The sequence below is a fragment of the Balaenoptera physalus genome (assembly GCF_965194825.1).
Source record: "Balaenoptera physalus genome assembly, chromosome: 5".
Classification (NCBI taxonomy): Eukaryota; Metazoa; Chordata; class Mammalia; order Artiodactyla; family Balaenopteridae; genus Balaenoptera; species Balaenoptera physalus.
The window spans coordinates 68,041,563-68,068,476 of NC_138884.1; the positions used below are offsets into that span (position 1 = coordinate 68,041,563).

Sequence of the window (26,914 nt, forward strand, 5' to 3'; positions counted from 1 at the left end):
AGCTGGTTTGGTGGTGCTGAACTCTCTCAGCTTTTGCTTGTCTGTAAAGGTTTTAATTTCTCCATCACATCTGAATGAGATCCTTGCTGGGTAGAGTAATCTTGGTTGTAGGTTTTTCTCCTTCATGACTTTAAGTATATCCTGCCACTCCCTTCTGGCTTGCAGAGTTTCTGCTGAAAGATCAGATGTTAACCTTATGGGGATTCCCTTGTGTGTTATTTGTTGTTTTTCCCTTGCTGCTTTTAATATGTTTTCTTTATATTTAATTTTTGACAGTTTGATTAATATGTGTCTTGGCGTGTTTCTCCTTGGGTTTATCCTGTATGGGACTCTCTGTGCTTCCAGGACTTGATTAACTATTTCCTTTCCCATATTAGGGAAGTTTTCAAGTATAATCTCTTCAAATATTTTCTCAGTCCCTTTCTTTTTCTCTTCTTCTTCTGGGACCCCTATAATTCGAATGTTGGTGTGTTTAATGTTGTCCCAGAGGTCTCTGAGACTGTCCTCAGTTCTTTTCATTCTTTTTTCTTTATCCTGCTCTGCAGTAGTTATTTCCACCATTTTATCTTCCAGGTCACTTATCCTTTCTTCTGCCTCAGTTATTCTGCTATTGATCCCATCTAGAGTATTTTTAATTTCATTTATTGTGTTTTTCATCTTTGCTTGGTTCCTCTTTAGTTCTTCTACATCCTTGTTAAATGTTTCTTGCATTTTGTCTATTCTATTTCCAAGATTTCGGATCATCCTTACTGTCATTATTCTGAATTCTTTTTCAGGTAGACTACCTATTTCCTCTTCATTTGTTAGGTCTGGTGTGTTTTGACCCTGCTCCTTCATCTGCTGTGTGTTCTTCTGTCGTCTCATTTTGCTTATCTTACTGTGTTTGGGGTCTCCTTTTCACAGGCTGCAGGTTCATAGTTCCCGTTGTTTTTGGTATCTGTCCCCAGTGGCTAAGGTTGGTTCAGTGGGTTGTGTAGGCTTCCTGGTGGAGGGAACTAGTGCCTGAGTTCTGGTGGATGAGGCTGGATCTTGTCTTTCTGGTGGGCACGTCCACGTCTGGTGGTGTATTTTGGGGTGTCTGTGGCCTTATTATGATTTTAGGCAGCCTCTCTGCTAATGGATGGGGCTGTGTTCCTGTCTTGCTAGTTGTTTGGCATAGAGTGTCCAGCGCTGTAGCTTGCTGGTCGTTGAGTGAAGCTGGGTCTTGATGTTGAGATGGAGATCTCTGAGAGATTTTTGCCGTTTGGTATTACGTGGAGCTGAGAGGTCTCTTGTGGACCAGTGTCCTGAAGTTGGCTCTCCCACCTAAGAGGCACGGCCCTGATGCCTGGCTGGAGCACCAAGAGCCTTTCATCCACACGGCTCAGAGTAAAAGGGAGAAAATATAGAAAGAAAGAAAGAGGCTATAATATAGTGAAGTAAAATAAAGCTATTATAAAGTAAAGCTATACAGACAAAATCTCACCCAGAAGCATATACATATACACTCACAAAAAAAGGAAAAGGGGAAAAATTAATATATCCTGCTCCCAAAGTCCACCTCCTGAATTTGGGATGATTTGTTGTCTATTCAGGTATTCCACAGATGCAGGCACATCAAGTTGTTTGTGGAGTTTTATTCCGCTGTTTCTGAGGCTGCAGGGAGAGATTTCCCTTTCTCTTCTTTGTTCGCACAGCTCGCGGGGTTCAGCTTTGGATTTGGACCCACCTCTGCATGTAGGTCGCCTGAGGGCATCTGTTCCCCGCCCAGACAGGACGGGGTTAAAGGAGCAGCTGCTTCGGGGGTTCTGGCTCACTCAGGCCGGGGGGAGGGAGGGGTACAGAGGGGGCGGGGCGAGTCTGCGGCGGCAGAGGCTGGCGTGACGTTGCACCAGCCTGAGGTGCGCCGTGCGTTCTCCTGGGGAAGTTTTCCCGGATCACGGGACCCTGGCAGTGGCGGGCTGCGCAGGCTCCCGGGAGGGGTGGTGTGGAGAGTGACCTGTGCTCGCACACAGGCTTCTTGGTGGCGGCAGCAGCAGCCTTAGCGTCTCATGCCCGTCTCTGGGGCCCGCGCTGATCGCCGCGGCTCGCGCCTGTCTCTGGAGTTCGTTTAGGCGGCGCTCTGAATCCCCTCTCCTTGCGCGCCGCGAAACAAAGAGGCAAGAAAAAGTCTCTTGCCTCTTCGGCAGCTGCAGACTTTTTCCCGGTCTCCCTCCCAGCCAGCTGTGGTGCGCTAACCCCTTCAGGCTGTGTTCACGCCGCCAACCCCAGTCCTCTCCCTGCGATCCAACCGAAGCCCGAGCCTCAGCTCCCAGCCCCACCCGCTCAGGTGGGGGAGCAGACAAGCCTCTTGGGCTGGTGAGTGCTGGTCAGCACCCATCCTCTGTGCGGGAATCTCTCCGCTTTCCCTCTGCACCCCTGTGGCTGTGCTCTCCTCTGTGGCTCCGAAGCTTCCCCCCTCCGCCACCCACAGTCTCCGCCCGCGAAGGGGCTTCCTAGTGCGTGGAAACCTTTCCTCCTTCACAGCTCCCTCCCACTGGTGCAGGTCCTGTCCCTATTCTTTTGTCTCTGTTATTTCTTTTTTTCTTTTGCCCTACCCAAGTACGTGGGGAGTTTCTTGCCTTTTGGGAGGTCTGACATTTTCTGCCAGCGTTCAGTGGGTGTTCTGTAGGAGCAGTTCCACGTGTAGATGTATTTCTACTGTATCTGTGGGAAGGAAGGTGATCTCCGCGTCTTACTCTTCCGCCATCTTCTCCTCTTCAGTTCTTCAATTACTTCGTTTTCCTCTTGTCTCTCTTTGTCCATTCTCTGGGCCTCCAATTCCTGGCATTTCTTACCAGTACCAGCTACATCACCGCTGCTTTTACGCTTGCTTCTGGACATCCTGGGTTTGAAATAAAGATACTGTAGTCTATACAGTACCGTACAGTAAAGTACACAAAAGCACAACCACTTGTAGATGATGTACGCACGTGACAATGTACACCAGACATGTGAAGTAACATATTATTGGACATGCGAACACATTTTTGCATCTTTGAAAGTTTGCAACTTGAAGGTTCGCATGTAGGGGACTTACTGTATATGGAGCTGTCTGCCTCGCTTCTTGGTCTCATATTACCTTCTCAGTTCAGTGGGTACTTTTCTTTCTTGCCATTCTCTAACACATATGATTTCATAGTTCCCTTTAATGTAACTCTAAATTATAGTGTTATTTACAATAAACAGCTTCCCCATCATTTATTTAATTATAAATATTTTTCCAAAATTATTTACTAGGCAACTACTTTGTTCTGAGAATTTTGCTAGACCTTGGGGATACAGTGTTGAAAAAGTATATTCTTGTTTCCCAGAAGCATTGGGAAGAATGTAATAGTTGCAAATAAATGCAATATTGAATAAGTATTGTGGTAAGTGTATGCACAGAACATGTGACACCCACTAATGGTGTCATTTAGCCAGTCTTCTGGCTTCCTAAAGAGAATTTTCATGTGAAGTGATTGCTAAGTAAAAGTCTGCAAGACCTAAGTGTGAAATCATTTGGGTATGTTTCAGAAGGAGGGAAACCAGTGGAGGAAATCCCAGATAAGAGAGGTGAACCAAAAGGTGAAAGAGGACACAGCTTATTGGGGAAAAACCAAACAATCTGGTAAGTAGAGACCTCAACATATATGATTTATCAATAAGGTAAACAAGTAATTCATCATGAAGACTGGTCTTTTTGACTAAGGGATTTGGATGTTATCTGAGGCTTTAGTGTTTGTGCTTTAGAAGTAGTTGCTGATAATCAAATGCTTAACAGTGTTAAACAGGAAAAATGCTAAGCAGATTTTTTAATGGGAGAAAAAAAAATCTTATTTGTTGTCAGTATGTGTTTAGTTTTTTTTCATTTTAGTAAGGTTTATATTTGACAAAGTATTAACAATGATTTCTTCATTATTTTATTATATGACAAGCTTCAGAGAACAGAGTTTTTATTAGAGTTTTGTTTAATGCCTTATCCAACAGCACACATAGATATGTATATCGTTAGCTCAGTTTTTAAAATTTATAATCATGAGGTGACTGACATAGAGCGGTTGTTTTAGTTCAATGCTATATCATTCTACTAAAGCCTAGTCATTCATCTTACAAATTCATACAAAGAAATAGACATGATTAACGGGAAGACCTTCAAGTCGTGTACTTCTGATTAAGTTTAAGTTACATTTATTAATGAAGATCAGTACATTGGCTAATTGCTGCATACAGTGCTAAGAATTAGAAAAATTTTAATCTAATATGCAGAGATAAGCAGAATTGAATTCCTGAACTATCAACTAACAAGCAGAGCACTACCAAGCAGACTACATTTCCTCCTAGTTCCAAACTGGGAATAATGTGGAATCATTTTAGATAATGTGTATTTTTACTTTTTAAACACTATAACCAAATTTAATATAAAATGCAAAAAAAAAGTTCTTTCATGCTCAAATAATTTTACATTTTGGTTTCAGATACCTAAAGTAAAATTTTTAAAGAGTGTCTTATGTAAATGATGGACTCCCTTTACTGTTTTATCAAATAAGCTAGGTCCAGTTACTAAGAAGTGAGGTACTTCTGTGATTCCAAAGTACTTTATACTGAGCATAGCGTTTTAAGTCATCTATGTAAAATAATGAACAGCTCTGACTTCCCACTGTGCCCCAAAAAGTCTTTTGCTTCCTCTGCAAATTTTATTAGATGCTGGATGACTTATTTTAAAATAGTTTTGTCTTGGTAATCATTTTTCACTCTGTAGAATGGGTGATGATTTCATAATCTATAAATCTTAAATGAATATTAACAAAGAGCATAGATTATTTTTTTCTCTGATCTCCAGTGGCTGTGTATCTGAACTTGTTTGTGCAGTCTACCTCAAATATGTGAAAGGAATCATTTATCATTTTCTGGCTCAAGAAAGAGTATATGTCTCAATATAAAATAACAAAATCACTACAGTTGATTAGGGATGGGGAGTTAGGGGTGAGAGGGGAGAATAGTGGATGTGATAGAGGATATAGTATTTCTTTTCTGGTTGATGAAAATGCTGTAAAATTGACTGTGATGATGGTATAGATATCTGTGAATATTCTAAAAATCACTGAAAGTGTATTCTTTGAATTGATGAATTGTATGGTATGTGGATTATATTTCAAAAAATCAGTTAAAAAAAATCTCAACCTGCTTTTCCTGGCTTTGGTGATGGAGGAAGGGGCCATGAGCCAAGGACTGTGAATGGTCTTTAAAAAGTAGAAAAGTCAAGGGAACAGATTCTCCACCAGGGCCACCAGAGACCTAGACCAACCTTGCCAACACCTTGCTTTCAGCCCAATGACTCCATTTTGCACTACTGACCGACATAACTGTGAGATAACAAATTAGTGTTGTTGTAAGCCAGTAAGTTTGTGACTTAAACAAGCAACAAAAAACTAATATTCTTTACCTAGGCTACATCACTGTATTTGTAGCCATTTAGTTGACAAAATTTCCAATAGATTCACACATAATGGATTCACCCAATGGACAGACAAATTCTGTATTAAAATAAGAGAGGGAAAATGATGGTCAGGCAAATATGTCCTATAAGTATTATCATTTTAAAATAATATAAAGTAATGCTGACAAGAGTATTTGTGTCAGGTGAAACAACAAACCCCAAATTGTTTAATTGATATCATTGATTTTTGTAGCATAAATAAAATCAATAAGTAAAGCATTAATGCATTCTTTTTACCTCTTATTGTTCTTATTAAAATAAAAATATTTACCTCATTTTCTTTAAATATTTTTTTAAAAATTTATTGAAATATAGTTGATTTACAATGCCATGTTAGTTTCAGGTGTACAGCAGTGATCAGTTATACATATATATATATTCTTTTTTTTACATTCTCTTCCATTATAGGTTATTACAAGATAATGAGTACAGTTCCCTGTGCTATACAGCAGGTCTTTGTAGGTTATCTATTTTATATATAGTAGTGTGTGTCTGTTAATCCGAAACACACCGAAACACATACTTTATCCCTCCCCGCCTTTCCCCTTTCATAACCATAAGTTGATTTTCTATGTCTCTGAGTCTGTTTCTGTTTTATAAGTAAGTTCATTTGTATCATTGTTTTTATTTTTATTTTTTTTCACACACACACACTGTATTTTATTTTTACAAGAGATAAATAGACTGACACCAAGCATTGTAAATGGATGACCACAACAAAAGCAACAATGATTGCAGTTACCAAACACGAAACACACTCATACTATGTCATAATATTGACATTCAGTCCAGTAATTCTCCACTGTAACAGCTCCCTTACTTTGCAGTGAAAATTGATTTGTATATTCTTTGCCTCTGAGTCCTTGTGGGATTTTTTTTTTAAATTCAGACAGAAAGTCACAAAAATTATACTCATCCTCATCAGTTGACTCAGTCCCATGTAATTAATTTTTTTTTCATCTTGATCTTTTGTTAGCACTTTTATGAGTTCATCAGTTTTTCATTAGAGTTCTGAAAATGCTTATTCATTCAGTTCAGCAGTACAGTCAGTTACCAGAAACCTGTACTTGTCAGTCTTTTCCATGAATTCCTTGAAGATGAAAACCTTTTATAGGAACATATTTGCAAAAGCATCAGAGTACACCCAGAACTGCCTGTAAATGACAAAAGACTTAAAAATGACCATGGTTAAAGATCTGATGAAAGTTCATAATAATGCAATTGACAAGGAAATTTAGTTATTTCTGAGATATACATTTTAAAGTAATAACTAGAATTATGACTTATAACATTATACCAGAACATATAAGATTTTTAGAAATTTCATGTAATATCTGAAACATTTATATTAACATATTTCCATACAAAGAACCCAATGAAAGTTTAGTATTAGTTGTTTTGTTTGTTTGTTTTTTCATACTGCAGGTTCTTATTAGTCATCAATTTTATACACATCAGTGTATACATGTCAATCCCAATCGCCCAATTCAGCACACCACCATCCCCACCCCACCACAGTTTTCCCCCCTTGGTGTCCATATGTCTGTTCTCTACATCTGTGTCTCAACTTCTGCCCTGCAAACCGGCTCATCTGTACCATTTTTCTAGGTTCCACATACATGCGTTAATATACGATATTTGTTTTTCTCTTTCTGACTTACTTCACTCTGTATGACAGTCTCTAGATCCATCCACGTCTCAACAAATGACTCAATTTCGTTCCTTTTTATGGCTGAGTAATATTCCATTGTATATATGTACCACAACTTCTTTAGGGCGTTTAGGTTGCTTCCATGACCTGGCTATTGTAAACAGTGCTGCAGTGAACATTGGGGTGCATGTGTCTTTTTGAATTATGGTTTTTTCTGGGTATAAGCCCAGTAGTGGGATTGCTGGATCATATGGTAGTTCTATTTTTAGTTTTTAAAGGAACCTCCATACTGTTCTCCATAGTGGGTGTATCAATTTACATTCCCACCAACACTGCAAGAGGGTTCCCTTTTCTCCACAACCCTCTCCAGCATTTGTTGTTTGTAGATTTTCTGATGATGCCCATTCTAACTGGTGTAAGGTGATACCTCATTGTAGTTTTGATTTGCATTTCTCTAATAATTAGTGATGTTGAGCATCCTTTCATGTGCTTCTTGGCCATCTGTATGTCTTCTTTGGAGAAATGTCTATTTAGGTCTTCTGCCCATTTTTGGATTGGGTTGTTTGTTTCTTTAATATTGAGCTGAATGAGCTGTTTATATATTTTGGAGATTAATCCTTTGTCCGTTGATTTGTTTGCAAATATTTTCTCCCATTCTGAGGGTTGTCTTTTCGTCTTGTTTATGGTTTCCTTTGCTGTGCAAAAGCTTTGAAGTTTCATTAGGTCCCATTTGTTTATTTTTGTTTTTATTTCCATTACTCTAGGAGGTGGATCAAAAAAGATCTTGCTGTGATTTATGTCAAAGAGTGTTCTTCCTACGTTTTCCTCTAAGAGTTTTATAGTGTCCAGTCTTACATTTAGGTCTCTAATCCATTTTGAGTTTATTTTTGTGTATGGTGTTAGGGAATGTTCTAATTTCATTATTTTACATGTAGCTGTCCAGTTTTCCTAGCACCACTTATTGAAGAGACTGTCTTTTCGCCATTGTATACCTTTGCCTCCTTTGTCATAGATTAGTTGACCATAGGTGCGTGGGTTTATCTCTGAGCTTTCTATCTTGTTCCATTGATCTATATTTCTGTTTTTGTGCCAGTACCATATTGTCTTGATTACTGTAGCTTTGTAGTATAGTCTGAAGTCAGGGAGTCTGATTCCTCCAGCTCCGTTTTTTTCCTTCAAGACTGCTTTGGCTATTCGGGGTCCTTTGTGTCTCCATACAAATTTTAAGATGATTTGTTCTAGTTCTGTAAAAAATGCCATTGGTAATTTGATAGGGATTGCATTGAATCTGTAGATTGCTTTGGGTAGTATAGTCGTTTTCACACTATTGATTCTGCCAATCCAAGAACATGGTATATCTCTCCATTTGTTGGTATCATCTTTAATTTCTTTCGTCAGTGTCTTATAGTTTTCTGCATACAGGTCTTTTGTCTCCCTAGGTAGGTTTACTCCTAGGTATTTTATTCTTTTTGTTGCAATGGTAAATGGGAGTGTTTCCATAATTTCTCTTTCAGATTTTTCATCATTAGTGTATAGGAATGCAAGAGATTTCTGTGCATTAATTTTGTATCCTGCAACTTTACCAAATTCATTCATTAGCTCTAGTAGTTTTCTGCTGGCAGTTTTAGGATTCTCTATGTATAGTATCATGTCATCTGCAAACAGTGACAGATTTACTTCTTCTTTTCCAATTTGTATTCCTTTTATTTCTTTTTCTTCTCTGATTGCCATGGCTAGGACTTCCAAAATTATGTTGAATAATAGTGGTGAGAGTGGACATCCTTGTCTTGTTCCTGATCTTAGAGGAAATGCTTCCAGTTTTTCACCATTGAGATTGATGTTTGCTCTGGGTTTGTCATATATGGCCTTTATTATGTTGAGGTAGGTTCCCTCTATGCCCACTTTCTGGAGCGTTTTTATCATAAATGGGTGTTGAATTTTGTCAAAAGCTTTTCCTGCGTCTATTGAGATGATCATATGGTTTTTATTCTTCAATTTGTTAATATGGTGTATCACATTGATTGATTTGCGTATATTGAAGAATCCTTGCATTCCTGGGATAAACCCCACTTGATCGTGGTGTATGATCCTTTTAATGTGTTGTTGGATTCTGTTTGCTAGTATTTTGTTGAGGACTTTTGCATCTATGTTCATCAGTGATATTGGTCTGTAATTTTATTTTTTTGTAGTATCTTTGTCTGGTTTTGGTATCAGGGTGATGGTGGCCTCATAGAATGAGTTTGGGAGTGTTCCTTCCTCTGCGATTTTTTGGAAGAGTTTGCGAAGGATGGGTGTTAGCTCTTCTCTAAATGTTTGATAGAATTCACCTGTGAAGCCATCTGGTCATGGACTTTTGTTTGTTGGAAGATTTTTAATCACAGTTTCAATTTCATTACTTGTGATTGGTCTGTTCATAATTTCTATTTCTTCCTGGTTCAGTCTTGGAAGGTTATACCTTTCTAAGAATTTGTCCATTTCTTCCAGGTTGTCCATTTTATTGGCATAGAGTTGCTTGTAATAGTCTCTTAGGATGCTTTGTATTTCTGTGGTGTCTGTTGTAACTTCTCCTTTTTCATTTCTAATTTTATTGATTTGAGTCCTCTCCCTCTTTTTCTTAATGAGTCTGGCTAATGGCTTATCAATTTTGTTTATCTTCTCAAAGAACCAGCTTTTAGTTTTATTGATCTTTGCTATTGTTTTCTTTGTTTCTATTTAATTTATTTCTGCTCTGATCTTTATGATTTCTTTCCTTCTGCTAACTTTGGGTTTTGTTTGTTCTTCTTTCTCTAGTTCCTTTAGGTGTAAGGTTAGATTCATTACTTGATATTTTTCTTGTTTCTTGAGGTAGGCTTGTATAGCTATAAACTTCCCTCTTAGAACTGCTTTTGCTGCATCCCATAAGTTTTGCATCGTCGTGTTTTCATTGTCATTTCTCTCTACGTATTTTTTGATTTCCTCTGTGATTTCTTCAGTGATCTCTTGGTTATTTAGTAACGTATTGTTTAGCCTCCATGTGTTTGTGTGTTTTATGTTTTTTTCCCTGTAATTCATTTCTAATCTCATAGTGTTTTGGTCAGAAAAGATGTTTGATATGATTTCAATTTTCTTAAATTTACTGAGGCTTGATTTGTGACCCAAGATGTGATCTATCCTGGAGAATGTTCCATGCGCACTTGAGAAGAAAGTGTAATATGTGGTTTTTGGATGGAATGTCGTATAAATATCAATTAAATCTGTCTGGTCTATTGTGTCATTTAAAGCTTCTGTTTCCTTATTTATTTTCATTTTGGATGATCTGTCCATTGGTGTAAGTGAGGCGTTAAAGTCCCCCACTATTATTGTGTTACTATCAATTTCCTCTATTATAGCTATTAGCAGTTGCCTTATGTATTGAGGTGCTCCTATGTTGGGTGCATATATATTTATAATTGTTATATCTTCTTCTTGGATTGATGCCTTGATCATTATGTAGTGTCCTTCCTTGTCTCTTGTAACATTCTTTATTTTAAAGTCTATTTTATCTGAGATGAGTATAGCTACTCCAGCTTTCTTTTGATATCCATTTGCATGTAATACCTTTTTCCATACCCTCACTTTCAGTCTGTATGTGTCCCTAGGTCTGAAGTGGGTCTCTTGTAGACAGCATATATATGGGTCTTGTTTTTGTATCCATTCAGCAAGCCTGTGTCTTTTGGTTGGAGCATTTAATCCATTCACGTTTAAGGTAATTATTGATATGTATGTTCCTATGACCATTTTCTTAATTGTTTTGGGTTTGTTTTTGTAGGTCCTTTTCTTCTCTTGTGTTTCCCACTTAGAGAAGTTCCTTTAGCATTTGTTGTAGAGCTGGTTTGGTGATGCTGAATTCTCTTAGCTTTTGCTTGTCTGTAAAACTTTTGATTTCTCCATCAAATGTGAATGAGATCCTTGCTGGGTAGAGTAATCTTGGTTGTAGGTTCTTCCCTTTCATCACTTGCAGTATATCGTGCCACTCCCTTATGGCTTGTAGAGTTTCTGCTGAGAAATCAGCTGTTAACCTTATGGGAGTTCCCTTGTAAGTTATTTGTCGTTTTTCCCTTGCTGCTTTCAATAATTTTTCTTTGTCTTTAATTTTTGCCAATTTGATTACTGTGTCTCAGTGTGTTTCTCCTTTGGTTTATCCTGTATGGGACTCGCTGCACTTCCTGGACTTGGGTGGCTCTTTCCTTTCCCATGTTAGGGAAGTTTTCGACTATAATCTCTTCAAATATTTTCTCTGGTCCTCTCTCTTTCTCTTCTCCTCCTGGGACCCCTATAGTGCGAATGTTGTTGTGTTTAATTTTGTCCCAGAGGTCTCTTAGGCTGTCTTCATTTCTTTTCATTCTTTTTTCTTTATTCTGTTCCACAGCAGTGGATTCCACCATTTTGTCTTCTAGGTCACTTATCCGTTCTTCTGCCTCAGTTATTCTGCTATTGATTCCTTCTAGTGTAGTTTTCATTTCAGTTATTGTATTGTTCATCTCTCTTTGCTTGTTCTTTAATTCTTCTTGGTCTTTGTTAACCATTTCTTGCATCTTCTTGATCTTTGCCTCCATTCTTATTCCGAGGTCCTGGATCATCTTCACTATCATTATTCTGAATTCTTTTTCTGGAAGGTTGCCTATCTCCACTTCACTTAGTTGCTTTTCTGGGGTTTTATCTTGTTCCTTCATCTGGTATATAGCCCTCTGCCTTTTCATCTTGTCTTTCTGTGAATGTGGTTTTTTGTTCCACAGGCTGCAGGATTATGGTTTTTCTTGCTTCTGCTGTCTGCCCTCTGGTGGTTGAGTCTATCTCCCCTGACTTCACTTTTAGCTCTCTGTGGAAGTTCTCTTCAGGTTGCTTGCATTTTTTTTTTAACAGCAGAATGGTCTCGGCAAGGCATTCGAACTCTTCGGCTTCAACTTCTTCAGCTGTTTCTTCCAGGGGCCTTCCCAGGAAGACAGGAGTTGGCTGAAGGGGTTACTTTCATACAATTAGTATCACTTTTCCATCATTCTGCCAGCCTCAAAGGAAGATGCCAGCCTCAAAGGAAGATGCCTGAATCTTCGGCTCCTTGTGGTGCTCCTGTGCGCCCTGCTCCGGACTCAGGGCTTCCAATGCTGCCGGAACCGGCTCAGGGTGCCCGTGGGGAAAGTGGGGAAGTGCGGGTCCCTCACAGGCTGAGGGAAGCTGCCAAAAGGGGCCGTGCCCCAGGCACTGTCCCCTTCCACCCACCAGGCTGACGTCGCCGACGCCCCGGCTGCAGGAAAGTTTGGGGAAGGGTGACTAGTGGGGTATCGCTCTCGCTAGGAGGGTAACCTCTCGCCCCGGCCTCCCCGTGGTCGCAGGGGCGACGAGTCCGGCAGGGAGGGAGGACGAGCGACCCAGACGCCAGAGCCGGAGCCCGCCACCTCTGTATCATTGTTTTTAGATTTCCCATATAAGTGATATCATATGATACTTGTCTTTCTCTGTCTAGCTTACTTCACTTAGTATGATAATCTCTAGGTCCATCCATGTTGCTGCAGATGGCATTATTTCATTCTTTTTTATGGCTGAGAAATATTCCATTATCTATATATACCATATCTTCTTTATCCATTCATCTGTCAGTGGACTCTGGTTGCTTCTGTGTCTTGGCTATTGTAAATAGTGCTGCAGTGAACACTGTGGTACATGTCTCTCTTTGAATTATGCTTTCCTCCAGATATATGCCCAGGATTGGGATTGCAGAATCATATGGTAACTCTATTTTTAGTTTTTTAAGGAACTTCCACTGTTCTCCATAGTCGCTGCACCAATTTACATTCCCACTAACACTGCATGAGGGTTCCTTTTGCACCACACCCTCTCAGCATTTATTATTTGTAGACTTTTTGATGATGGCCATTCTGACCAGAGTGAGGTGATACCTCATTGTAGTTTTGATTTTCATTTCTCTAATAATTAGCAATATTGAGCATCTTTTGATGTGCCTGTTGGCCATCTGTATGTCATCTTTGGAGAAATGTCTTTTTAGATCTTCTGCCCATTTTTTCATTGGGATGTTGTTGTTGTTGTTGTTGTTTGATATTGAGTTGTATGAGCTGTTTGTATACCTTGTTAGTCACATCTTTTGCAAATTTTTCCTCCCATTCTCTAGGTTGTCTTTTCTTGTAACATTAGGTTATTTGAGATTTTTCTTGGTTCCTGAGGTAAGCTTTATTGCTCTAAACTTCCCTCTTAGAAGTGCTTTTCCTGCATCCCATAGGTGTGGGATCATTGTGTTTTCATTTTCATTAATCTTTAGGTATTTTTTTTATTTCCACTTTGATTTCTTCAGGGATCCATTGGTTCTTTAGTAGAATGTTTTTAGCCTCCACATGTTTGTGTTTTTTGCAGTTTTTTTTTGTAGTTGATTTCTAATATCATAGCATTGTGGTCAGAAAAGATGCTTGATATAATTTCAGTTTTGTTAAATTTACCGAGGCTTGCCTTGTGACCCAGCATGTGATCTGTCTTTGAGAATGTTCCATGTACACTTGAAAAAAATGTGTATTCTGCCTCTTTCAGATGGAATGCTCTATAAATATCAATTGAGCCCATGTAATTTAATGTGCCATTTAAGACCTGTGTTTCATTATTGATTTTCGTTCTCGATGATCTGTCCATTGATGTAAGTGGGGTATTAAAGTCCCCCCACTATCATTTTGTTACTGTCAATTTCTCGTTTTATGTCTGTTAACATCTGCCTTGTATATTGAGGTGCTTCTATGTTGGGTGCATATATATTTACAATTGTTATGTCTTCTTCTTGGGTTGATCCCTTGATCATTATGTAGTGTCCTTCTTTGTCTCTTGAAACAGTCTTTATTTTATAGTTTGTCTAAGTATTGTTACTCCCAGTTTCTTTTGATTTTCATTTTCATGCAATACCTCTATCCATCCCCTCACTTTCAGTCTGTATGTGTCTCTAGATCTGAAGTTTGTGCTTGTAAACAGCATATATATCGATCTTGTTTTTATATCGATTCAGGCAGTCTGTATGTCTTTTGGTTGGAGCATTTAATTCATTTACATTTAAGGTAATTATTGATATGTATGTTCTTATTGCCATTTTGTTAATTATCTTGGATTTGTTTTTGAAGGTCTTTTTTCTTCCTTTCCTCTTTTGTTCTCTTTTCTTGTGATTTGATGAGTTTCTATAGTGTTGGGTTTGGATTTCTTTTTCTTTTTTGTGTGTATATCTGTTATAGATTTTTGGTTTGTGGTTGCCATGACGTTTTGATATAGCAGTCTGTATTTATCCATGATTGTTTTAAGTTGCTGATCTCTTAATTTCAAATGCATTTCAGATATTCTGATTTGTACTCTCCTCCTCTCAAGATTACTTGTTTAGATATCGCATTTGTGTGTGGATGATTTCCTACCTTTACTGTATGTTTGCCTTTACTGGTGAGCTTTCCCATTCATAATTTTCTTGTTTCTATTAATAGTTGTGACTTTTTCTTTTCTGCCTAGAGAAGTTCCTTTAGCGTTTGTTGTAAAGCCAGTTTAACGGTGCTGAATATTTTTGCTTTTGCTTGTTTGTAAAGCTTTTGATTTCTCCATCAAATCTGAATGAGAGCCTTGCTAGGTAGAGTATTCTTGGTTGTAGGTTTTTCCCTTTCATCATTTTAAATATATCATGCCACTCCCTTCTGGCCTGCAGAGTTTCTGCTGAAAAATCAGCTGATAGTCTTATGGGGATTCCCTTGTATGCTATTTCTTGCCTTTCCCTTGTTTTTTTTTAATATTTTTTCTTTATCTATAATTTTTGTCAATTTGAATTTGATTACTATGTGTCTTGGTGTGTTCCTCCTTGGGTTGATCCTGTATGGATCTGTGCATCCATTCTTTTTTTTTCCCATGAGGCTTCTGGGATCTTCGTTTCCTGACCAGGGACTGAACCCGGACCCTCAGCAGTGAGAATGCGGAGTCCCAACCACTGGACTGCCAGGGAATTTCCTGTGCATTCATTCTTTTCCAGAGTTTTTGGATCATCTTTATGGTAATTACTCTGAACTCTTTCTTGGGTGGATTGCTTATCTCCACGTCACTTAGTCTTTCTTCTGGGGTTTTATCTTGTTCCTTCGTCTGGAACATATTTTTCTGCCATACCATTTTATCTGAACTCCTATTTGTATTTTTATGTATGCGGAAGGTTAATTATGTTTTTAGACTGTGGAAAATTGGTCCTCTGTAGGGCATGTCCTATGTGTCCCAGCAATACCCTCCCCTCTTGTCACCTAAGGGCCAGGGGCCAGCTGGTCCCAGGGTAGGTTCTGACCTCTGTTTGTGTACTCAGTTCCACAGGCTGTGGGATTTTAGTTTTCTTGCTTCTGGTGTCTGCCCCGATTGGTGAGGCTGTGCTAGAGGCTTGTGCAGTCTTCCTAACTGGAAGGGCTGATGCCTGCCCACTGGTGGGTGGAGCTTGGTTTTGGCCCTGTGTTGGGGACAGGGCCATGTCTAGGGGCATGTCTAGAGGTGGTTATGGGCTCTGGAAGTCTTTAGGCAGCCTGTCTGTTGATAGGTAGTACTGTGTTGACACCCTGTTGGTTGTTTGGCTTGAGGGGTCCCAGCACTGGAGCCTACAGGGTTTGGGTTGGGCCAGGTCTTGGCGCTAATGACTGAAGCAAGATATCAGCCTTCAGGTGAATACTCCCAGATACGTTTGCCACCAGCTTTTTTGGTCCCCAGAAGATCCACAGCCACCCCCACCTCCCCAGGAGACCTTCCAGGACCAACAGGTAGGTCTGACCCAGGCTCCTATGAAGTCGCTGCTTTTCCCTGGGTCCCAGTGCACATAAGACCTTGTGTGTACCCTCCAAGAGTAGAGTCTCTGTTTTCCCTAGTTCTGTGGAGTTCTTGCTATCAAGTCCCACTGGCCTTCAAAGCCAAATGCTCTGGGGGCTCCTCCTCCTGATGCCAGACCCCCAGGCTGGGGAGCCTGATGTCAGGCTCAGAAATTTCACTCCTGTGGGAGAACTGCTGCGATATAATTATTCTTCAGTTTGTGGATTGCCCATCTGGGTGGTATGGCATTTGATTATTATATAGTGAATGCTCCCTTCCTACAAATCTCCTTGTGGTTGTTCTTTGTCTTTGGATGTAGAATATCTTTTTTGGTAGGTTCCAGCCTCTTTTATCAATGGCTGTTCAGCAATTAGTTGTGATTTTGTGTTCTCGTGGGAGGAGGTGAGTTCAAGGTCCTTCTGCTCCTCCATCATGTCCACTATTCCATTTTCTTTAAAATATTATTTTCAAAAAAGTCTATGTAATTATTATGTTCATCTAAGTTTTAAAATCTAAGTGTCATTTTCTTTTGTTATCAAGGACAAATAAAAGAACAAAACTATATTAAGAACATTTTCTTTCTTTTTACATGAAACTTTCTTTGAAATACTCCCATACCATATGGCTAGTAATAACATTAGAGACATTTAGCTAATCTGTTGGGTTTCATCAAATAAAGATAAATATTTTAAAAATTAAATCCAAAAATAAAATTTAAAAGTTTCTTCATAATGCTTATTATAAATATTTTGTGTACCATAAAAAATTAACAGTATAACGGTTCTATTTAAACAGTATCTGTCCTATTCAATTTCTTATATAACTGCCACTTTTTATATGAGAATAGCAAGGAAGAGCTTACTGCTTCTCATTTGTGTGAAAACTTTACATTCTAAATTTAAATTAAATTTTTCTCTGGAGAGGTTAGGTTGGCCAGCTTAAAAATTGTTGTTTAAAAGTTGATCCTGACAATTAAGTACAGGACATGGAATGTTAATTTATTTGCATAAGTTTTCAGTGTTTCTCTGAAAAGAATTTACTGGCATGTTTTAATAGTGAGTAGTATTACCTAAAAATACATTGGACTGTTTTCAGTTATTCTGTTCCAATTTGAAAAAGCTATTATTCATTTTGAAGTGTTTCTAAATTACATTTTAGGTTTTGATTTGCTGTGTGCAAGTTAATTCCCAGATAATACGTCAGAAAATTTTCCAAAAGTATTTTTGAACCAAAGTAATAAAAGTCATCTAAGGAAAATTTGTGATGTTTTAAACACACATGGAGGCTAAAAGAATGTTTAATATAGTGTATTTTCCTTGGTTTCCAAAGTATGTTAATAGCAAATGACACCTCTTAGAATAAGGTGCTATACATATACTATCTCTCTCTCTCATTATTTATATAGTGAAATAGCTTGATAATATAATTAATTATTTTTGTTCTTCTCAGTGGTAATTAAAGGATATTCAAACCTAAACTTTGTCAGTCTACTCTTCTTTCAGTCTATCTTAGCTTTCCTTTAGCTTGAGTTGGCACTTAACATGACAGGCTATATCAATAGCTGTTAGGTGTCCGTGGAGGCAATCCACCATGGGCTCTGAAGTTCCCTGCATGCGCTTGCTGACTCTGCCAAGAATTCAAGGCCCTCCATTTTTCAGTGTTATATTTGTAATAAACAACCTTGAGGGATGGGGTTATGTCTTCTCTTTGACAGAGAGTAAGCTTGCTTCTCCTCACTGTAAAATCAGGGAATCCCCCAATGCAGTGATCCTTTCCTGTAGTGTAACCCCCTGCATGTAGAGCATTCTTCATAGGCCTTTTGATTAACCCCTGTGGGGACTGACGGAAAGGGGAACTGACACAAACAAATATGAAGCTCTGACTACTCCTTTTACTATGAATAATAAAGTTCTTTGTCTCTTTCTTACTCAGGAGTCTTGTGTCTCCTGCTAGTATCCATGAAGCAGTAACTACCTCACTCAGAGGCTTGTAAGTAAGTAGAGTAAAATCCTAGACTAGTCACAATTCTTGATATTAAGAAGGAATTTCAATATAATGTTGTGATACTACTATATTGGGGACCAAAGCAAATAATTGTAAGTGGATGGAATTCAAACTTCTAAGGATACATTGCCAGGAATTTACTTTTGCCACTCTGACACAATGTCTGTCTGTGTCTTGTCTAGTATTTGTTATTTCTAACCAGTGCTGTTTCATGTTGAGTTTACTGGTCATTCTGGACATAAGGACCTCTGAGTAAGCCAGAGAGAGACTGACTAAATCTTCTTATTAATGCATGACTGTGATCCTAGTTTCTCAAGCTTATTTATTACCCCAGTTCCCTTTACCTCACATAGAACTGACATTCTCAATTGAAAAATTTTTTAAAACTTGAATTGTTGCTCTTCCATAGATTGCAGACCAGTCCCACGTTCTTGAATTAGAAAGCCTAGGATTTTGGAGCCTGTTGCTATTACACTTTTTTTCATTAAGATGTTATGGGACCACTACTTAGGTTTGTCATATTTTAAACTTTCTTTTTTCTTTCTAGCTGTGCTTCTTCACACCCTTATTCCAACTATAGTACATAATAAATACCATTCATTATTCTTACACCATCAAGAAGCAATTCCCAAATAGTTTCTTGTCTCCTCCCCAGCTCCTTTGAATGAAATTTATGAAATATTCCCTTAACACATGGAGCTAAATTCAGTCATTAAACAAATATTTTCTGAGCCCTTAAATCCTTTACTAGGAAATTAATTAGAATTTAATTTTATTCCTGAGAAGCTTCTAGTCAGTCCTATGATGAAAACCAAAATGTCTTCTGAAAAGAAGTGACAGTTAAGAAGAAAAAAGAGTTGACAGGTAGGTTGAGGGAAGATAGATAGATGATAATGGAAAATTCTAGGGAGAGGGAAGAGTGCATATGAACATCAAGATTGACAATAAAATATGTCATGCTCTGAGTAATACAGTTTTGTAAAAATACACAGTAGCTTGCTGTGATGGCGATATATATATATATATACACACATATATATATGTTTGTTTATTTTTAGGACTACTACCCTCTCACAGACACAATTAAATAAACACCTACCCACCACATCCTATTTGTTTCTTTAAGCCACAAAGGAAGTATAGCCACCAATAAAAAAAAAGTAATAGTTGACATTTAGAGTGCTCATTTGTGATATTATGATATAATATGACATGATACAATATAATATATTCTCATAAAAGCCTAACAGTGACTTTATGGATATGAAGTTGCTACTAGTATTATCCTCACATTGAAGCTAATGAGATGGGGTAGAAGCCAAGTCGATTTTATATACTCTATACACTCGTCCACAAGCTACATGATGTGTAGTTTACAGAAGCTGTTGGATGGTAGAGTGTGACTCTCCATCTCTAAATGAAGTTCCAACATGTGTTGGAACATGTCACATGAGTTCTAGCAAGAAAATACATTAATAGGCAAGTGGAGTTTTTTTTTTTCATAATTTGAAACTTAACCATGGAACTAGTCAAACTTATTTGTATTCAGTTATTCCATTACTCATCAACTTGTTGACTGAAAAAAATGGTGATCATCAATGCTGTACTCTGTTGGAAAAGTGAAAATATTTGATAACTTCTTATAACTGTATAATACACATATATAATGCACACACACATACATTGCATTTAGAAAATAGTATGAACAATATTTTCTAAAGTTATATATGTAGTGTTGTGTTTCTGAGTAGGGAGTAGTTTGTAATAATGAATAAGCTCCTTTATATAGTTCCCTAAACTCATTCATTAAAATTTATCCTTCATATGCTGACATTTATTTCAGTTTAGTAATCCATACTGTTGCTTGAAAACGGATATTATGTTTGTTTCAGTCCATGAGATAAATATTGTATAGTTGCTGTGCATCAGGAGACTAAAAAAGGAAGAATCAGGACTTGTTCAGTTTCATTATAAGGGAAAAGTAAAGATGATATTTAGTAGACCTATGATTTGAATGTAGATTTGTCTTGTAGCCCAAGATACTTTTAATTAAATCATAAACAAAATATCAGGTTTAATATTTAAGTTATCTCTAAAATACATCTTGTATAATCGAAAGAACAGTTTCAAAATATGTGTCCAAATCTTGTCTAAATAGACAAAACAAATATAAGCTATTAGTAGAAACAGGTGCAATTTACTTATGCCAGAGTCCAAGGTGAGACAAGATCATTCTAATAAGGTAGTTCTCAGTACTGCTTTCTCTGCAAATTAGTGAAGAGCAAAGGAAAGTAAAGGTAATGCTTTGGGAGGTTTTGGTGCTTAGCATTATCTTTTTATTGTGATAATATACAAAATATAAAATTTATTATTTTAACCACTTTTTTCTTTTATTATTGTGTTAAAAACACAATACAGGATCTACCCTCTTAACAAATTAAGTGCAAAACACTGCTTTGTTACCTCTAGGCATGCTTTTATACAACAGATCTCTAGAACATATTTATCTTGCATAACTGAAAATTTATACCCATTGAATAACAAATTCCCATTTCCCCTAACTCCAAACAAGCTAACTTTATACCTCAAAGAACTAGAGAAAGAAGAAAAATCTAAGCCCAAAGTTAGCAGAAGGAAGAAAATAACAAGTATCAGAGCAGAAATAGAAAATAGAAACTCAATAGGGAAAAAATCAACAAAACTAAAGGTTGGGGTTTTTGTTTTTTTTGAAAGATCAACTAAACTGACAAACTCTTGGCTATACGAAGAAAAAGAAGACTTCAGTAAATAAAATCATAAATGGAAGAGGAGACATTACAGTTGACTCCACAGAAATAAAAGAGATCATAAAAAACTACTATGAATAATTATGCACCAACAAATTGGATAACCTATAAGAAATGGATAAGTTTATAGAACATACAACCTATCGAGACTGAATCATGATGAAGTAAAACACTTAGATGAATAATAAGTGAGTAATTAATAATCTCCCCATGAAGCAAAGTCCAAGATGAGGTGGCTTCACTGGTGAATTCTACTAAAAATTAAAAAAAAAGAATTTACACCAAACCCTTTTAAAGTCTTCCTGGAGAAGAAGGAACACTCCTAAACTCATTTCATGAGGCCAGCAGTACCCTGATATCAAAGCCAAACAAAGACACTACAAGAAAAGAACTAAACAATACAATATCCCTGGTGAACACAGATGCAAAAGCCCTCAACTAAATGCCAGCAAACCAAATTCAACAGCACATTAAAAGGACTATACACCATGACCAAGTGGAATTGATCTCTGGGATGCAAGAATAGTTCAACACACAAAACTCAGTTAGTATGATACAGCACATTAAAACAGAATAAAGGATAAAAATCACATCATCTCAATAGATGCAGAAAAAGCTTTTGACAAAATTCAACAATCTTTCATGATAAAAACTCTCAACAAATTAGATATAAAAGGAATGTACTCCAAGACAGTAAAGGCCATGTATGAAAGCCCACATCTAATATCAGACTCAAAGGCAAGCTGAAAGCTTTTCCTCTAAGATCAGGAACAAGACAAGGATGCCAACACTCCCCACTTTTATTTAATACAGTAGTGGAATTTCTAGACAGTGAAATTAGAAAGAAAAAGAAATAAAAGGCATACAAATTGGAACAAAAGAAATAAAACTCACTATTTGCAGATGACATGATACTACATATAGAAAACCTTAAAGACTCCACCAAAAACTGGTAAAATTAATAAATGAATTCAGTAAAGTTGCAGGATACAAAATTCTATACGTTAATAGCAAACTATCAAAAAGAGAAATGAAGAAAACAGTTCAATTTACAATAGCATCAAAACGAATAAAATACTTAGTAATAAATCTAACCAAGGAGTGACACTGTACACAGAGAACTACTGGACAGTGATGAAAGAAATTGAAGACACAAATAAGTGGAAAGATATTCCATGCTCATGGATTAGAAGAATTAATATTGTTAAAATGATTACAATACCCAAAGCTATCTACAATAGCTATGAAAATGCCAATGGCAATTTTCACAGAAGTAGAACAAATAATTCTAAAATATGTATGGAACCACAAAAGACCCTGAATAGCCAAAACAATACTGAGAAAAAAGAACAAAGCTGGAGGTATCACACATCCTGATTTTAGACTGTACTACAAAGCTATAGTAATCAGCATAAAAACAGACACATACATTGAGACTGCTGCAAGATGGTAGAGTAGGAAGACCTGCACTCAACTCCTGTCATGGGCACACCAAAATTACAACTATTTACAGAAGAACTATTGATGAAAAAGACTGAAATCTAGTGGAAAAGCTTTTATACAACTATAGATATAAAGAAGGAATCACAATGAGACAGGTAAGGGACTCAGACTTGTGGTATGGTCAAGATCCATACCCCTGAGTGGGTAACCCACAAATGGGAGAATAATAACAATTGCAGGGGTTCTCCCCAAGGAGAGGGGGCCTGAGCCCCACATCGGGCTTCCCAGCCCAGTGTTCCTGCACCAGGAAGACAAGCCCCGAGAATATTTGTCTTTGAAAGCCAGCAGGGTATACTTCTGGGAGAGACAGAGGGCTGTGGGAAAATAGAGACTCCGCTCTTAAGGGCACATACAAAATCTCATGAGCTCTGGGACTCAGGACAGAAGCAGTAATTTGAAAGGAGCCTGGGCCAGACCCACCTGCTGATCTTGGAGAGTTTCCTGGAGAGGCAGGAGGCAACCTAAATTCACCCTGGGACGAAAGACACTAGCAGCAGCCATTTTGGGGAGCTCCTTCTACCACATGGACACTAGTGCTGGCAAGCACCAATCTGTACTCCTCCCTGTAGCTTATGACCCTTGGGACCCAGCCCTGCTTCTTCCCCCAGCCTGTAGGCACTATTACTGGGACACCTCAGGCCAAGTAACTAGCAGGGTGGGGACATAGCCCCACCCAATAGCAGGCAGGCTGACTTAAGAACCTCTGAACCCAAAGCCACCCTATACATGGCCCTGTCCACTAGAGGGCACAGGAACCAACCCCACACAACAGGAACGATACCTGGAACCCCCAAGGCCCAGCAACCAGAGACCCTAGGACCCAACTCTGCCTATTAGTGGGCAGGCATGAGCTTCAGGACCCACTGGGCACCAGCCTCACCACCATCAGGCAGACACTAGCCCCAGGATCACAACAGTGCTGCAGCCTGCCATGGCAGACCCAGTCCACCTACCAGCAGGCCAACACCAGCCCTGGGTCACAAAGGGTCCCATCCCTGTGCATCAGCTGGCAAAGACAAGCTCTGAGACAATGTGGGCCCCTCAGCCCACCTGCTTGGAATCCAGCCCCACTCACCAGCGGGCCAATACAAGCTTTAGGACAAGACACCCTGGAACCCACATCCAGCTATGTCAGGAATGGGACCCACCCATCAGCAGTCCAGCAGCAGCTTTGAGATACCTGGGCCCTGCAGGAAGAGAGCCTAGGACCGACCTCTGCCTGCCAGTGGACCAGCACTAACTCCAGGATCCAACTTAATGCTCTGTTGGGCGGGTAGCAGCCCCAGGATCTACTGGACCCCATCCTACCCACCAGCATGCAGACAGCAGCCTCAAGACAACCTCAGCCCAGCGGCCTCCTTTGTTGGGATCCAAACAGCATGTCAGCAGGCCAGCACCAGCCCTACAACCACATGGATTCCATCCCTGACCACCAGCAGGCATACTCTGGGACACCTTGTGCTCCTCAGCCAGAATCCTTGAGATCCAGCTCCACCCACCAGCAGGCTGACACCAGCTTTGGGACATACAGGGATCTACAGCCAGAGACCTGGGGAACTGACTCTACCCATCAGTGAGCCCACGTTAGTCCTTGGACCCCCTAGAGTTCTATAGCCAGCTGCTGCATGACCCAGACCTGCCTACCAGCATCCAACAGCCTCCACACAAGGCAGGGACTGGCACCCAAATGGATCTGGGACCAGCCACACCTACGATACCACCTTCAGTAGTCAGCTCTCCACAACAGGACCCACACAGCGCACATAGGAGACACACCTAGAGCATACAGCATACAGAGGGGAGGTTGCTGCTGGGATGTATAGGACATCTCCAACAGAAGGATAATACCGCAAGGTCATGAAATGTAACCAGCCTACCAGATACACAGAAAAGGAAACAGCCAGATTTGCAAAATGAGGTGACAGAGGAACATGTTCCAATAGAAGGAACAAGATAACACCCCAAAAGAAGAACTAAGTGAAGTGGAGATAGGCAATCTACCCAATAAAGAATTCAAGGTAATGATTGTAAAAATGCTCAAAGAACTTGAGAGAAGAATGGATAAACAGAGTGATAGAAAATACAAAGAAGAACCAGAGATAAAAAATACAATAACTAAAATGAAAAATACACTAGAAGGAATCAACTGTAGATTAAATGATAAAGAGGAACAGATCAGTGAGCTGGAAGAGAGAGCAGTGAATATCACTGAAGCTGAACAGAAAAAGAGAAAAACGAATAAAAAGAAATGAGGACAGTTTAAGAGACCTCTGAGACAACATCAAGTCTACTAACATTCACATTATAGGGGTCCCAGAAGAAGAGAGAGCAAGCAAGGGGCAGAGACTATATATGAAGACAAATAGCTGAAAAATTCCCTAACCTGGGAAAGGAAACAGACATCCAGGTCCAGGAAGCAAAGAGAGTCCCAAACAGGATCAACCCAAAGAGGACCACACCAAGACATATTGTAATTAAAATGGAAAAAATTAAAGAGACAATAATAAAAGCAACAAGGGAAAACAATGTTACATACAAGGGAACTCCCATAAGGCTACCATCTGGCTTTTCAGCAGAAACTTTGCAGGTGGGAAGGAAGTAGCACAATATGTTTAAAGTGATGAAAAGGGGAAAGCCTACAATCAGGAATATACTACCTGGCAAGACTCTCATTCAGATTTGATGGAGAGATCAAAAGTTTTACAGATAAGCAAAAGCTAAAAGAGTTTAGCACTACGAAACCAGCTTTACAAGAAATGTTAAAGGGACTTCTCTAAGCAAAAAAGAAAAGGCTACAAATAGGAAGATGAAAATTACAAAAAGAAAAAGCTCATTGGAAAAGGCAAACATAAAGTTAGTAAATCAACCCCATATGAAGCTAGTAGGAAAATTAAAAGACAAAAGTAGTAAAATCATCTATATATACAATAAGTAGTTAAGGGATACCAAAAATGAAAACATAAAATATGATGTGAAAAACAATAATTGTGGGGGGATTGGAGTAAAAAATACAGAATAGTTAACATGCATTTGAAACTAAGAGATAAGCAACTTAAAATCATCATGCATAGATAGATAGATTGCTATATTTAAACCTCATGGTAACTACAAACCAAAAATCTATAAGAGATAGATACACAAAAAAGAAAAATCTGAAGATAACAATAAAGATAGTCATCAAATAGCAAGGTGAGAGAACAAAGGTAGAAGAAAGGAATAAAAAAGAACTACAAAAACAACCCCAAAACAATTAACAAAATGGCAGTAAATGCAAACCTATCAATAATTAATTTAAATGTATTGGGTTGCCCAAAAGGTTCATTCGGTTTTTTCCGTAAGATGGCTGTAGTAGCACTTAGTTGTCTTTAACTTCATTCAAAGCAATTTTGTTAGATTGTATGTGACAGCTGTCATATCAGTTTGCACTAAAAAAAGACATCAAAATTGGTGAATTTTTGTGTAGCCATTTTAATATTGAAGGTGGTAGAAAAAAAGCAACATTTTTGGCATTTTATGCTTTATTATTTCAAGAAAGGTAAAAACGCAACCTAAATGCAAAAAAAATTTGTGCAGTGTTTGGAAAAGGTGCTATGACTGATCGAACATGTCAAAAGTGGTTTGCGAAGTTTTGTGCTGGAGATTTCTCGCTGGATGATGCTCCACGGTCGGGTAGACCAGCTGAAGTTGATAGCAATCAAGTCGAGACATTCATTCATTGAGAACAATCAATGTTATACCATGCAGGAGATAGCCAACATATTCAAAATATCCAAATCAAGCATTGAAAATCATTTGCACCAGCTTGGTTATGTTCATCACTTTGATGTCTGGGTTCCACATAAGTTAAGCGAAAAACACCTTCTTGACCATATTTCCACATATGATTCTCTACTGAAACGTAATGAACCATTCCATTTTTAAAACAAATTGTGGTGGATGATGAAAAGTGGATACTGTACAATAATGTGGAATGGAAGAGATCATGGGGCAAGTGAAGTGAAACACCACCAACTACACCAAAGGCCAGTCTTCATCCAAAGAAGGTGGTGTAGTGTATATGGTGGGATTGGAAGGGAGTCCTCTTTTAGGAGCTACTTCCAGAAAACCAAACGATTAATTCCAACAAGTACTGCTCCCAATTAGACCAACTGAAAGCAGCACTCAATGAAAAGCATCTGGAATTAGTCAACAGAAAATGCATAATCTTCCATCAGGAAAATGCAAGACCGCATGTTTCTTCGATGACCAGGCAAAAACTGTTACAGATTGTCTGGGAAGTTCTGATTCATCTGCTGTATTCACCAGACATTGCACCCTCGGATTTCCATTTATTTCAGTCTTCACAAAATCCTCTTAATGGAAAAAATTTCAATTCCCTGAAAGACTGTAAAAAGCACCTGGAAGAGTTCTTTGCTCAAAAAGATAAAAAGTTTTGGGAAGATGGAATTATGAAGTTGCCTGGAAAATGGCAGAAGGTAGTGGAACAAAAGGATGAATATGTTGTTCAGTAAAGTTCTTGGTGAAAATGAAAAATGTGCCTTTTATTTTACTTAAAAACCAAAGGCACTTTTTGACCAACCCAGTAGATGGAATAAATGCTCCAAACAAAAAAAGCTGAGTGACTAAATGGATACACAAACAAGCTCCATACATATGCTG

General features: G+C 38.4%; 1 long non-coding RNA gene across 1 annotated transcript in view; it reads left to right on the top strand.

The window, feature by feature from the left end:
• Positions 1–2,401: 2,401 nt before the first annotated feature.
• Positions 2,402–26,914, top strand: part of LOC309661907 — a 96,080-nt gene continuing 71,567 nt past the window's right edge. The window contains exon 1 of the long non-coding RNA XR_014264358.1: positions 2,402–3,628. This is a non-coding gene — a long non-coding RNA (uncharacterized lncRNA). The remainder of the gene's footprint in view (positions 3,629–26,914) is intronic.